Source organism: Lampetra fluviatilis, chromosome 33, assembly GCF_964198595.1.
Source record: "Lampetra fluviatilis chromosome 33, kcLamFluv1.1, whole genome shotgun sequence".
Classification (NCBI taxonomy): Eukaryota; Metazoa; Chordata; class Hyperoartia; order Petromyzontiformes; family Petromyzontidae; genus Lampetra; species Lampetra fluviatilis.
The window spans coordinates 7508830-7524186 of record NC_136307.1 but is presented as its reverse complement, the minus strand read 5'-3'; the positions used below and the strand labels follow the sequence as shown (position 1 = coordinate 7524186).

Here is a 15357-nt window from a genome sequence, read left to right as displayed (position 1 = left end):
TCTACATAGCCAACCGTGCTAATCGGGGGTGCGGGGGAAGGACAACAAACTAAAAGACAAAAAGCAGTTCTAAAGGAATGAGTTTTCAATCTAGATTTAATAAAAGAGCAGAGCTCAAGTGGTTTCTGAATAATACAGCCAAGTGAGCCCTTCATCCAGCAATGTATTGACATTGGCTATACAGTACATTATACTGGCAGAAACCTCCTGGTTACACCAGCCCACAGGGGATTATTGTATCCGTCGTGCAGGGAGGGGCTGGGTGGGGAGGGAGGAGCTGGGTGGGGAGGGCCTGGGTGGGGAGGGGCTAGGTGGAGAGGGTGGGGCTGGGTGGGGAGGGGAGGGTGGGGAGGGGCTGGGTGGGGAGGGTGGGAAGGGGCTGGGTGGGGAGGGGCTGGGTGGGGAGGGTGGGGCTGGGTGGGGAAGGGCTGGTCACCCCGTGGTGCCCTTATAAAACTCAACGTTTAACCTACTCACGCCGGCTTGTGCCCGCCCTCACAGTCGGGCATATTTGTGGAATACAACACGCCGCCGCTGACCCTGGCCAACGTTCCTATCAGCTCCCTCCGCAGGAATGTGTTTATAATTATTACTGTATCTGTTTATCCATATCGGTAATGACCTAAAGATTCACCTTTCAGTGAATGGTCACCACTATTAATAAACCAATTGGCATCTGAACGTATTGCTTTGTGCCGTCAAAACAAGGCTGAGCCAGTCTTCGTCTCCGACTCTCCGTCACTCTGCCTTAACTCGCAAACGCTTTTAGCCACAGGTCTGCAATGTGTAACGTCTGCGTTCCACCACACGTGGATGCACCCGCATGCAAGTGACAGTCCCATCGAGCACTCCGCAGTCTGTTCTCCTATCATGTGTGTTTTCATGCGGCGAATTGGATATAGCGCGATGAATATATTCGGGAACACACTTTTTTATAACGTGGACGCAAACTGGATATAACGCGATAGAGTGAACGGAACGACGTTGCGCGAGTAGGAACAGGGCGGGATGCTGCTGGATGCTTCTAGACGCTATCCACGGCGCCTCAGTCTTTGTTCACCCTGCATACGCATCTCCCACGTGTTATCGCCGACTGTGCTTCACCCCTATATTATGTATTGTTCATTATAACGCGGTTTTTCCATAACACGGGGTTCTTTAGAAATGCAACTACCGCGTTACAGGAGAACAGACTCTTCTGGGCTCGCCAAACTCGCGAGGAAGTAAGCAGCGCCAGCAATACCGCATGTACAGCAAACTAATTTTTTTATATAAATATGAATACCTGCCACCACCACTTCACTCCACCGAGGGAGGTACACTCGGTCCATGCGATATCCTCCAAGATGCACGCATGGTAAAGATGCAGCCTTGCGATTGCTAGCTAACGCTGCTGCTGCTAGTGACCAGGTATCAACCGTAATGCAGAGCAATTGGGGGATGGTTTAGTCACCGTCTTGTGCTGGCAAAGCCAGTTCTCGCTTGAACATCTGAGATGAGGACATCACTCCGTTCTGATGTCCCAGTGCGCTGTAATTGGTTAAATGACCAATTGGGTTCACGAGACACCAACGGTGTCCTCCTCCATCCTTCCCCACCCCCTCCTGCTGACAACTTGTCAATCAGCTCTCATGCAATGACAGGCCAATCTTACACCCATTAATTATTATTAGTTCAGGCCACCAGCAAATAGCAATAAAGCTCCTGGTGGCTGGTGTCCTCATATCCCCTACAGCCAAGGCTGCCACATTTGCAGCAGGGCAGGTACAGGCAGGTGTGTGGGGGCAGTTACACCTGAGCTTCATGGACAAGAAGACAACACACAATCCAGTACTGTACAGTTAATGCTGTAATCGCTGCAGTGCATGCCGTCGGATCACAGACACAATGCAGCTTATAGGCAAACGTTCGACACACAGATGATGGAAGTTCGTCAACGGAGGGCAAAGGTCAATTTCCTGCTAACGCCGCTGCTGGCGGAATGACCCCCTCTAGAGGCTACTTGGTCTACTCTTCCACTGCTGACCAGATGTCTTGAAAGGAGTGGGAGCACCCACACTTTACCCCACCACACGCGCTACGCGCCCACCGACTCACTGTGGCTTTACCCATTTATACAGCTGGCTGGCCAGAGGTGGGGGGTGTGGGGGAATCAACCGGTGACCTCCAGATCGCAAGTCCGGCGGGCCTAACCATTACACCACGGGCAGCAAGCATATACTCAGGTTCATGGAAAATACACGAGGAATTTACCCCTCCATCACCACACGCCGAACTGACCGCCGTTCGAGCATTACGGGCTCTGGGCGACACTGCGTCAGCAGGCTCAACTGGAAAGGTCACACGCGCAATAACAACAAGACGCCATGCCTGCTGTGGCAAGCCAGTAACGACTGTAAGGTGCAGGTCAGTAGGTGATTGTCTTGTGCAACACGGCCTAAACGAAGGGTTGCCACCTTTGGGGTATGGTACAACAAAACCAGTGTCAAGTGAAGAAGATTATCTCACAAATACGGGGTCAGAGGTGGGCAGAATCACTGTACACGTAAACCCATCGTGTAGCAGTGGTGGACTATATTATTCTTGTTACGAAATTGACAAAAAAAACTGAACTTGTAAGGTCCCGGAAAGACTTCGAGATTTCCCCCAGGACAACAGAAGATGACAATGCTGGGAGAAAAGTAGGACATGGGTGGCAACCCAAATAGTGCAAGCTGTGCTGCATTTTTTTCCCCTCCCAACATTAGTAAGCGAATGATTTCTGCAATGAGAGAATCAAGAACGTTAATGTCATAAATCAGAGGTTCGAGTTTGGGCACGCTTGCCTGCTGGGATATTCTCTACTGTAATTCTGTGGTAAATCATCACTAAAAGCTGTGCATCATCGCCGCTTCCTGCTTCGATGTAGCTCTTGATTTCATTACCGTACAGTCGATGGTATATAGTGGAATGTGTAAAATGCGAATGAGCGAAACTTTTGCGCGCGTACGAAAGCACGCTCACACACACACAGCTGCGCTTTGTTTTCAGAAACCTGTACTGTATTTTTTTCTCTCTCACAGCAACTTTAGAGGTGGGCGAAATTCAAACGTTTGTCATCTGGGGAATGAGAAACAGTCGCACGCTATATGCTCCAGGCCTTTCTAATCATTTTCTGAAACTGGTTTTTAAATGCCAGTCCCATGAATGCACGGTTAAATTAAAAAAATAAATTCGTTTACGAAAGGCTTCTGTGTTTGCTAGCCATTACTGCCATGCACCTAAAAAATAGTTAATACTCCACCAATAACACGTAGGCTTTTGTGACCAATATTATCCATTAGAGGTTTTTGGGCTAGATCGCATGAATATATAAATGAGTCATTAAACCTGTCACCACCCGACACAGCCGACTAGTAAGGTTTGTCACGTAAACAAAACATGCCGATGTGTTACAAGTTCAGCACACTGGTGTGTTGGAGATTAAAACCCACAACACCGAATTGTACATTGTAAATGTTGTGGCTTTGCTCTCCAACACACCGGTGTGCTGTACTAGTAACGAATTGGCACGTTTTGTTGACATGACAAACCTTACTAATTGGCCGTGTTGGGTGGTGGCGTGTTTAACAACGCAATTATATTTACACGATCTAACCCAAAAACCTATATTATAGACTGTAGTAATAATTTACAGCCAATTGTCAATCCACTACTGCATGAAGGGCTCTCCATGCCTTCTGGTCATGGGGAATTATTTTGACCATACTTCACCATGCTGGTCAGTGCAAGTTGGTGAAGTAGGTTACCTCGGACCAGTTAAGAAATCACTCACCAATCATGTTAACTGGTCAAACTCATGTTTCCAGGTTCATAGTGCGGTGTGCTAACCACCGCATACATCGACATAAGCTTTCACAAAAACAATAGAGATAGAATATCTACTGGGCCTTATAACTATTTATTTTTTGGCCACGCTTTTGCCAAGAATGTAGAGGCGGAGATCAAAGTAAACATTACCCCACCTTCGGCTGCTGTAAAGGATAAAGATGTTTCATTCTCATGGCCAAAACTTTTTTTCATCGTCAGAATCGAATCCACAACAACGAGATACAACTGACAGGAAATCACGCGGTCAACTCCCCCAAACCGGCACCAACAACACAACGAACTCTTTATGGAGCCAAAGGTGCAGCCCTGCAATAACCGACTTCTCCAGATTGCAACACGCACTTTCCCACCCCTGTATTTTACATGTATTTTTTGGGTCAGATGTGTGTAACTCTAAGGGGGAACGGTGGTGTAGCGGTTAGCGCACAGTTCTACGAACCTGGCGACCCGAGGTCGATTCCCGCTCACGGTTGAACACCAGTGACGATTATCAAAACCGGTCCTGGGCCTCCCCTAGGTCGACTCGGCCTCATATGAGTACCTGGTGGGATGTGTCAACATCGCCACTGGCGAGACAAAGGTGGCCGGGCGTCGTACTAGCCACCCACCCCCTCGTGTACCGTGCCGGCCTTTATAGGTGCTCGCTAACAGCACTTGCCCCTACAGTCTGTTAAGGCTATACGGGGGATCTTTGTCTTTGCAACTCTATTGGCACCTGTCACAAGTTTAGGGTGTATCTTATAATCTGGCGAATATTGGGTAATTGATGACATCACTGCTGGCTAAAGGGAACGCCCTGAGAATAGGTTATTTGGCCTACTCTTCTACGCTGGCTGGATTTGCAAAGAGGCACAAGAACTTTATATGTCAACCCCCACCACCTTCACCACCGCACACAACCTACCAATCGACCAACTGTGGTTGTACCCATGTATGGACAGAGGCATGGGCAATTGAAGACACTGGCACCAATGTTTCAACTGCCACGCCAGGAGATCGAAACGAACGGGTGAACTCGGGATTGCAAGTCCAGTGTGATAACCATTACACCAAGGCTGGGGTGGTGTGGTGGGGGGGGGCAACTGAAGCCGTGGCGTACGGCACGTGATTACTCTTACAGAACACATCGTTCCTTTGGTGCATCACTCATTCTGCTTCGGACATATACATCCGTGAAGGCTACAACATCCGAAAATGGGTCCCATACGGTGGCTAGGGAAATAAATAAAAAACCCACGCTGGGATTTATGTTTCGCGATGTACTTGGCGGAGTGGTTATCGCGCTTAGCTCTGAACACAGCGGCCCGAGTTAGAATCTTGGCCACGGCTAACATCAGTGACTCGTGATAATTGAAACGTTCTCAGAGACCTCCCTTCGATAACCTGCACTGACCATCGTGGTGAATTATGGTCAAACCACCCCCATGACTGGCACCGCGTGGGGAGGCCTTCATGCAGTAGTGGGTTGACAAAGGGCTGTAAGCAATTGTATTACAGTATCACTATCTTCATGTATTTTTCAGGAAAAAAACAAGTTTAACTCGTGATAAACAGACATTTAGTGGTATTGAAAACTAAATTTAATTGGTCTTCTTAAGCAAGTAGTGTACATTCCACATTCATATGGCAGGGATAAGTTGTGTAGCCATAACACAATCATGAAAAATAATATGCCAAGTGTTGCTGCCGTACCAGCTGGTGCTCATTTTATCAACGTAAGAGGAGACAAGGTTTAGTCAAAAGCAGCCAGGGTTCAAACTCATCTTTTCCCACTAGAGCCTCGCCACTCTACTTACTGAGCTACGCCATCATTATCGCCATCTGTGTGTCATCATTATTATCATCTTCTGCCAAGATCTATCCACTGCTGCACGAAGGCTTCGAAAAGCCATTGCCATCTCTCGCAGTCCCATGACACAAGAATCCATCCTGTTTGTACTACACACAAAGAATGAATAACATTTATCAAATAAGTACAGTAGATTATTTAACCTGACCCATCGCGGTGGATCAATGGAAAAAACCACGATGTTATGGATTTTTGTTTTTGCCAAGAGAGGCTTTCGTGGCCTCGTGTAACCCCTGTTAGGTTTCAGTCTGGATTTACTTTCACGACCCTTAGCTGTTACGGAGAACATGTGTCCTGGCTCTTCGTCCAGTCTGCCTCCCTCATCATGCGATTAGTGGCAGCTGGTCTGTATGGAGCCATGGGGCGACATCCCACTCAAAAATTTGCGTTAAAAAAAGAGGGAGTTTTGAACTAGTCTTCTACGCTGACCAGATATCTTGGTGGAAGTGGGGAGTACCCACACTATACCCCACCCCACGTGACCTGCCCATCGTCTAACTGCAGTGTAACCCATTGACACTGCTAGGTGGACAGAAGTTGGTGGCGATTTAATAAACTTGTCCCATTGTTTCAACTGGCTGCTATACATTTCCACGTGATAAGCCACTTCATTATTACTGTGGGCTTTACCTGTTAATATAAAAAGCGTTCAGTTCAGGTTTTAGTTTTAACTGTCACGTCGGGCGATCGAATCGAAACAGCAACCTCTGGATTGCAAGTCCAGTGTGCTGACCATTACACCACAAGAGATTCCCAAGGGAATTTTATTATAATAGGGACAACATTGTGACCCACCAGGCGACACTGCGAGTGACACCAGGGAATCTGGATACGCGTCCTGTTGCACGTTCGGGACGGGAAGCGAGTGGGGTGTGGATTGTCAGGGCTTCCCGGGCCAGCGTTTGAAACATGTTCTCAGCAACCACAATGATATCTTTAAACAAAAAATATGGAAACAATCAATTTGACTTTTAAAAATGTTTTGAAACTCACTACTCATATCTCTACATCTGTTTGTGGACGTTTCTTCTATTTCTGTAATATCTGCTGATGTGCACGTTGCCTCGTTTATTTTGCATCTATTAAAACAATAAATATTAATGGAAATGTCAAGCAACATATAATGCAGTTTATTTACACAAAGATCTTGGTTAGAACACTGGGTCACAGAGCCGTAACCGTTTCCGCAATAATTTTTGCTCGGATGCGTAGAATGCCTCTGCAGTAAAAACTTTCACGCAAATTTATTTCTGCAATTTTTTCGCTTGGTGAATTTTTGTGCTCGCCGCTAGACCAAATACTGCGCAGAGCAGACAAAGGAATATCTGGCAATCTCTACACACAGCTAAACAAGGGGTGAGAGGGCCACCATGCGTGGCCAACTCCATCTCATCTCCGTCGCGAGATGGGGTAGCTTGACTTCTGGGCAGGTGCACTCAACCACTGTGGCTTGTAAGAAATTACTGCTTGGTACAAAAATCCAAGTGGGATTGAAATGTCGAAGATTGGAATGACACTATAAAAATAGACAGCGCTGCCAGTTGGTAAAATGCAAATAAGTCTAAGAGACATGCCAATCATCATACAAACCCTTTATTTTACGTGAATAATGCGTTTTTCTCGTAAGATGATGCATGAAGAAAGGCAATGACTCCCTTGCAAATGCAAAAACACTTAGCATTGGAAAATAGGCTCAGAGGGGTGCCTTTAAAAAAAGCATGATATGTGATCACAAGTGCTTTTTTTATCAATATCTGTTTTCTATTTTCTACGGAAAGCTGATGCGTCATATATTGCGCTTTTCCCCACAAATGGCACACTAGATTCTTATTAAGATTGCCAGAAGACTGGAGGTGGTTTGGTGGCTCAGTGTTCAGAGTACTGAGCCGGAACTGCTGAGATCCTGGATTCAAATCTGGGTGTCGACCACCACTGATTAAAACAGGTTTTCAATTTCGATTTAAAGCTTTCGTGACTGCAGGGATTCATCTTCTTGGTTCTTTCGGTAAAGTCACGTAGAAGGGAAATAATAAAACAATAAAAATAAAACATAATAAAATAATTCTCACGACGTTTTAGTCACAACGCAAGCAGCCGTCCTCAGGTGAAGAACAGGTCTGTCGGAAATACAGCGACAGACCTGTTCTTCACCTGAGGACGGCTGCTTGCGTTGTGGCCGAAATGTCGTGAGAATTATTTTATTATGTTTGATTTTTATTATTTTATTATTTCCATTCTACGTGACTTTACCAAAAGAACCAAGAAGAGGTTTTCAATTGTAGTGAGATTGCACATACAAAAAAAAACACAATCATTTTTTTTTTAATAAATTGCCAACAAGTCAAACTTGTAAAAGCTAAATAAAATGCTACGTGGGAAAATGTCTTTAACAAGGCATTTGGGATAGTGCAGTTCCCCTAGCATGTAAAAGAAGTCACTTGAAGAAATGTCAGAATTAGTTCGTGATATGCCTTCCACGAAGCTGTTCTCAAACACCGAGTAATGCAATACTCTGCGAGAGTTCCAAATGTGGAATAAAATTGGTTGTTAATGTTTTAATATTTGAAAAAATATTGTCACATAACCAGCACCTTGCCTCTTGCCTCTTGAGAAGGCTGTACCTTGCCAGTCTCACACAAAATTCAACACGTCAAACTTTATCGTCGACAATACAGGATCCATTCTCTCGCATTCCGACGTGTTCTTGGGGTTTTGCTGCATGCTGTTTATCATGTCCCTGAAGAAGCTCCCCAGTACGTGGGAGCAAAACATCGGCTATCACGTAAAACAACATGCGGTGCAACCCAAAAATACATCGAAGAGCTGTGCTGCAAAGCTGGAAATACTGTAACAACACACGGCAGTGGTAATCCATTCTCTTCTTACGAAACATATTTGTTTTAAAGAAAATTGCTGTTGCATCATTAGGAAGGCCTTTTTTGGTCAGAGCTGTCAAAAGTACAATTTGTCACTTTTTAGAATAATTTTTATTCCATTGTATTTATTTACAATTCACAACTTACAAAAAGCTTTAAAAACAGAACGTGAGTACTGCATCGCGCTACGTTCATGTGTATGTGCACATGGGCGTACGTGTGTTTGTGTAATATTCATACTTCCATTTCTTTATCCCACTGAAATCTATAAATCTGCTGGAATATTTTGCCATCTTGCTTGCATTTCCGGATCTGCTTTTCCTGGTAAAATCCTGCCAGTTGCATACTCAGCTGTCCGACTGTGTTTTCTTTAACTTTCAGTCCTCTCGAGACATATTTGCATTCCGCACACATGCACGCACGTACGCACATGCACAGGTGTATATGTAAGATTGTTCATCAGATGCAATTCGCCATTCCTTCGGAATGCAATGCATATCTGTGTTTGATAACACACGGGGTCTTTTTTTTCATGATCGTGTGTATGTTATATAATTGTCTGTAGATTATTTATAGCATCGAGGTTGAGCAGCGAAGCACTGGTTAGCACACTATGAACCCGGTGACCCGAGTTTGATTTCCAGCCAACCGGTCTGGGTCCTCTCTTCACCAAACCAGACTGACCAGCATGGTAAAGTCAAACAATCTCCACAATCGTGGAGCAAACTGATCATAATAGCTTCATTTAATTATTATCATCAGCCATTGCCAATGCACCGCTGGGTAAAAGTCTCCTCAAACCACCACAATCTCTCAGGATCCTGTAATGTAATAATAACCCACCTAGTTATAACTTGCCAGTGGTGTTAACCGTGGCTGGGCATCGAACCCGTGTAGATAAACGCAAGTGAAAACTAACAAGCGTCTTTGTTTTTGCGATGCATTGAGCGGACCTTGACGCCAATAGAATTTCCACCTCACAGGACATTTCATTAAGCCGAGCCTTAACATCGCTGTCAGAAAGTAGCTGGTGACGTGGGGGTGGGGGAGGGAGGTTGCGCAGGGGCACTTCATTTCATAATATGCTTGGCTTGTTCATTGGAAATGCTAGGGGCAGATTGCTGAAGCATGAGGGCTCTTGGCAAGGAACAAAGAAGGGGCTTCAGTCCAGCCACCTGCAAAAGCCGTGCCCATTTCACAGCAGCGGCCACAGCCAGGGTCCCAATTCGACCTGCGTTGCGTCCAGGGCGGGTGTGTCTCGTTATCGAACGTCTAGACGAAACAAATTCCACGAGCACCCCGACGCGCCGAGATTGCTGGGGACAAGACCCCCGTGTGTCGCACGCATCTCAGCGATGACCACGATTACGTTGAGGCAACACGTCACGCTACCTCGTGACGAAGCCAAGAAAATGGTAAGACAGAAAATGTAATTTTATAAAAATAAACTTATAATGTGTAGGAAAAAAAAGCTATTTGCCCATTTCAAAGTTAGAATCATGTGAGCATGTTTTTTTAAAAATGTTTTTGCAATCGGTGTTATGTCAGACAAACAATACATTGGGAATTCTCGCAAAAAGATGCAATCACCCCAAGTTAGAGAATGGTCCGTGGAAATGGATGTCAAAGATCTACCTGTGAATTATGTTCTTAAAGTGACTTCTTAAACACACTAGGGGGGGGCAGACTTTTTTTTTTATTTTGTAGTTGGAATTCAAGCAAATCAATTGAAAAATCTATCTTTTTAAATGATATTACTTCTTATACAGATCGGTCTGAGAGTAACAACTCTCTCCACTTGAGAACCCTATTTAAAATTACGGGCAATTGTCCAAATTGGAACCCAACATCTCAGTGCTCAGACCCTCTGAGCCACCCTGCCTTCTCTAGCAATACTATGACCATCTAACACGTTAAGATAAAATGTAAAAAAATAATCTGAAACCATTCAGGGTGCTTCAGTGGTTTGGAATTCAGCCAAAATCACCACTGAGTCTGTTGTTTTGCAGTCCCCAAATCTCAGAGCGCCCCGATTTTGTGATGCGAGTTCTGCATCAAAAAGCACTTCATAAGCTTGTCTGTCATTTGTTGTGAACCAAGTGGCGTTCTGCTTAAGAATACGTCATTGGTCGGTGGCAGGGTGGCTAAGGGGTTAAAAAAACGCTGACTTGGCACCGCTGAGATTCTGCGTTTGAATCCAGGTCGCCCGACTGCCCCCACGTGATTAAACTGGGTCCTCAAGTTTTACGAGTTCATGGTGACTGCACCAACAAAAAAAAACCATCACACGAAAAAACTATTTTCACCGAATTTGACCAAATTACAGCTCTTTGAATGAAAACTATCAGACAGACACTTTAAAATGACAGTACTTTACTCATCGGTAATACAATACTGTATTTTAATTGGATTCTGTTACTGCAGCATAGCATGTCAACTGCTTAGGACCGTAATTCACGTAAAATAATTATACAAAACATTACTTTAGAGGATATCGGAAGTAGTTCTGTGAAATCTCATTCCACGGGCGATTTTATAACAGAGGGTGATGCACTGCACCGCAAGGTTTCAGAACGGGCGCTTGAGAACACACGATGCCAATGGTACATTTGGAATAAAACGTAAACACGTCAGACAAAGATTTACAAAGATAGAATGGGACATTGTGTGCTCTTATCACGAGAAGAAACAACTCCAAATACTACACAATAGAGGCAATATTTATGATGAAAACGTGGATCTAGCAGGAATGCTAAACCACGTTTAATTCGTTTTAACACAACTGTCCCCAACATCAACATTTCTCATACCCTGTTCAACAAAAAACAGTCCATACGACGTTGATGATCTAAATGAGGCAGAAATATCACAAAAGTCAGTCGAGTGGCACCCAAGCCAAGTCACGGAGCTCTTAACGCTGCATATACAAACCTGTCAGCTCGACTCAAAGCCCATAGGGTAGGTACTGTACAGGATGGTCCAGATGTCTTGTGACACCCCCCCCCCCCCCCCATTTAATTCCCTAAATAGTAACCTTTTTTCTAAAAGGTTTCTTTAAAACAGAAATAACTATGCAAAGGGGAAAAAAATGTTAGGGGGTCAATTCATTGTGGGGTCACAAGACATCTGGGCCAGAAACTTCAGAGTATACCCTTCACCAGGACATGAAATTACCATCTTGATTTGAAGCTTTCGTGACTGCAGGAATCCATACTCTTTGGTTCTTTCGGTAAAGTCACGTAAGTAGAAAAATTAAATATACCTACGTGACTTTACCGAAAGAACCAAGGAGTATTATTATATGATCATGTTTGTTTACTGCTGGTATGCACACGTGGCACTTGAATGAACCCCGTAGCGTCGGGCGACTGGATGGGGGCTGAGACCCCCCGCCATCCCCTGCTGAATGGAGGGGGGGGGCTCATCCGCCTACAGACACCGCCTTGCCCTCCGCTGTCCGCTCATCCCCTGTCCACATCGTCAGGAGTGAATTAAGCGAAGGTGCGTCTGGTCGTCGCTCCGTGTGGACTGGTAGTGAAGATGCCAGAGCGAAGAACGCATGCGGGACATCAGCAGATCGTGTCGTTTGCCCATTATGTTGGGCGTTTCACGACTTGTTTAGATATTCTTTGGTTCTTTCGGTAAAGTCACGTAGGTATAAAAAATAAAATAAATCACGACGTTTCGGGCGCAACACATGCGTCCGTCATCAGGTGGGAAAGCATGGCCTGCTGCTGATGCAGACTGTTTTCCCACCTGATTGACGGACGCTTGTGTTGCGCCCGAAACATCGTGATTCATTTTATTTTTCTACCTACGTGACTTTACCGAAAGAACCAAAGAGTATGGATTCCTGCAGTCAGGAAAGCTTCAAACCAAAATTGTTTAGAGTTTGTTTAACGTTGGCCGTCCAGTCTCTCTCTTACTCTTGGTTTTTTTCGGTAAAGTCACGTAGGTAAATTTTTTTTGAAATAACATAATACTAATAAATGAAAATAAATCAATTAAATCACGACGTTTCGGAGGCAACACAAGTCACGAAAGCTTCAAATCTAGAATCAGTCTCTCCCCCTCCCCTCCACACCCCCTTTAAACAAGATCAGGCTATGGGGGGGGGGGTGATTTAAACTTCAAGAATGCGACAGGAATGCTTCCAACGCGCGCGCTCTGCACTACATACCACGGTATAGTAGTGGCTGGCATCAGCATGGGACTTGCTGCTGCTACTGCTGCTGCTGCTACTGCTGCTGCTACTGCTGGAATCACACGCGACCCAAATTGCTGCTTGGAAGAAGCGCGGTTGAAGAAGGGCAGCCGTGACCATCGTCAGAGCAGGCGGGAGAGACTCACGCGTTGACGACTCCGTGCCCTTTCCGCTGCCAAGTGGAGGATATGATCTCCTAGTGTCACGCGAAAGTAGAAACTAGTTGTCCTAGTATCACGCGAAAGATGACACACAACCACATGAATGCTCCGAAAAAGGGACGTTGCCCTTCTCCCCGTAAACGTCGCCTATTATATTTACACACACGCGCGCGCGCGCGCATTAAACTTGCGCTCTTGATGTGTAACACACAAATGTGTTAACAGCAAGAAAACATCCACGATAGAAGGCGCAGATATTTTTTTGTTTTGACTCGACTCCGTTTGTCTTGAAACGCCGGGCACATTTTGCGGAATTAACTCTTACAAAAGACAAAATCACGTGCAATGATTGTGGTCCAAGAAACCACACGTTTTGTTGACTCGGCAAAAAAAAAGCGTGTGTCGGCTCTGGCGGCTGGGACAAGCGAGCACCCAGACACAAAGCAAATCATCGCTCGACTGAACAGAAACAATGTCACTTGGCTTTGCGATGAGCGCGCTGCGCGAGCCGCGGTCATTCACAACTTTCCACGGGAATTCTTCCCCAACTCTTCAGTAGCGAGCCCCCAGGGCGCAACAGGATGTACTGGAACAGCTGCCACCGAGCCGGTGACGTTAAAGCGAAACAAAACTAAAACACGAGACAGACAAAGATCCCCTTTACCCCCCTCCTCCAACAAAGTGCTGTTATTAGCGAGCACCTATGAAGACCGGCACAGCACACGAGCGGTCACGCTCGCTTGGCTCACTCAGTGACGACTCACCCAGTTGTTCCGCCAGCTGCTCGCCTGCTGAGACAACACGTTGCCTCCCTCCTTCTCCCTCTCTCTCTTCTTTGTTACTCTCCAACGTTTCCCCAAAGACGCTTGCTCCTGCAACGAAGTCGCATTCTAAGTCTCCCGTAGCCGCACGAATCTCTGGGTCTTCGCGAATCTGTGCGCGGGGTGGTGAAAACCCACTCGCACCTTTCCGTGGGTTTCGCTCGCCTCCGACTCGGAGGGAGGCGTTCGACAAACACTGATGCTCAGTCAGCCCCGGTTTGCAAGCCCACACATACCACCCACCCACCCCCTTCCCCCTCGGGGGGCGGTGTTGTAGGAGGAGCGGGGAGGTGGAGCAGGGGTGGTGCAGTGGAGGTTGTGCGTTGGATGGGGGCGGAGTGCATGGGGGATGATGGAGGGAAGGGTGAGCAGAGTGGAGGGGGGGAGTCATGTGACAGCGAGTGTGTGGAGCAGGAACTGTGAAGGCATGTCAATGCTTTTGAGTGCCGAACAAGACACCGCACACAGAGTGTGGGTTAATGGTTAGGAGCGTTGCCACCTCTGTTGTATATCAAAACCAATCGAGACGTAGCATGGGAAGAGGAGTGCTGTATTTCACAATAACAGAAGAGGGGAGAAATACATTTATAGAGTGTATGCGTTGTCTAATAAGTGGTGTGCTATTTCAGAACTTATAAAAGTCGCAACTTTTAATGTGCTTGGTAGACTTACAGCTTTCCCGGGACGGCTGTCTGAACTTCAGGATGATTCTGGGCAAAGCGGGACAGTCGGAAACCCTAGTGGATCGTAGTAATGATAATTAAAATAACACGGTAATTCACAGCCGCTGACTGGATGAAGGCCCTCCCCCACACCTTTCGATTAAATGAACCTCACCCTCGCTATTTTCATCGTAATCACTTTTGTGCGAGGAGAGGTGATGTAAACCCATTAGCAGAGACTGACATTTTCTTCTTTACTGATGTCACACATTTTATATTAGAGACTCATTTTCAAAATGAAATTGTGCTTCATAACGCCAAGCCTTCGTGGCATCGTCCCATGAATTATTTTTATTGCATCATTTCCTAATGTTCTCGTGTACAAGTGATAGTTTTGGCATGCGTCATGTCCACTGCGTAGGGGTTTTTTTGTTCGCATTTGTGCTGCGTGTCCAATGCAATTTTCAGATTGTACCGCGGGTTCTTCGGCATGATGTCCGAATTTCGCTCGCTGAAAAAAATCTCCCAGCAAGTGATGTTTGACATTTTTTCCCGATGTTCTACTTTTCCAGGATCCTCTCAGCATGTGCTTCCTTCAGAAACTGAACATGCATTTCCTGAAGCTCCTATCCTGTGGAGCGAAACATCATGCCGACAAATGCGTAGTAAAACCGGGAAACACATTTTAAAGCTTTGTTACATTTTTCCCACTCTTTTTTTCTTATCAGCCACCTTAATTTCGCTCTCACAGAATTTTGCAAATGAACTGAATTCTGAGATGTTGAAAGAATCATAAGTCTTAAAGTGATCTTTTATTGGCATTTGCAGAACGCTTACGTTCTAAAAAGAAACAGCCCAGTAAGGAGACATCAATAACGTAACCTGTTAAAGCGCTGCATCCGGTAAATGCCTCG

General features: G+C 45.7%; 1 protein-coding gene across 1 annotated transcript in view; it reads right to left on the bottom strand.

Annotated features, from left to right (window-relative positions):
- The window catches only part of LOC144943883 (stonin-2-like), a 49963-nt gene extending 35964 nt beyond the window's left edge, over window positions 1–13999 (bottom strand). Inside the window, exon 1 of the mRNA XM_078871721.1 lies at window positions 13725–13999. The gene's annotated coding sequence lies outside the window, so the exon portion shown is untranslated. The remainder of the gene's footprint in view (window positions 1–13724) is intronic.
- Window positions 14000–15357: the final 1358 nt, after the last annotated feature.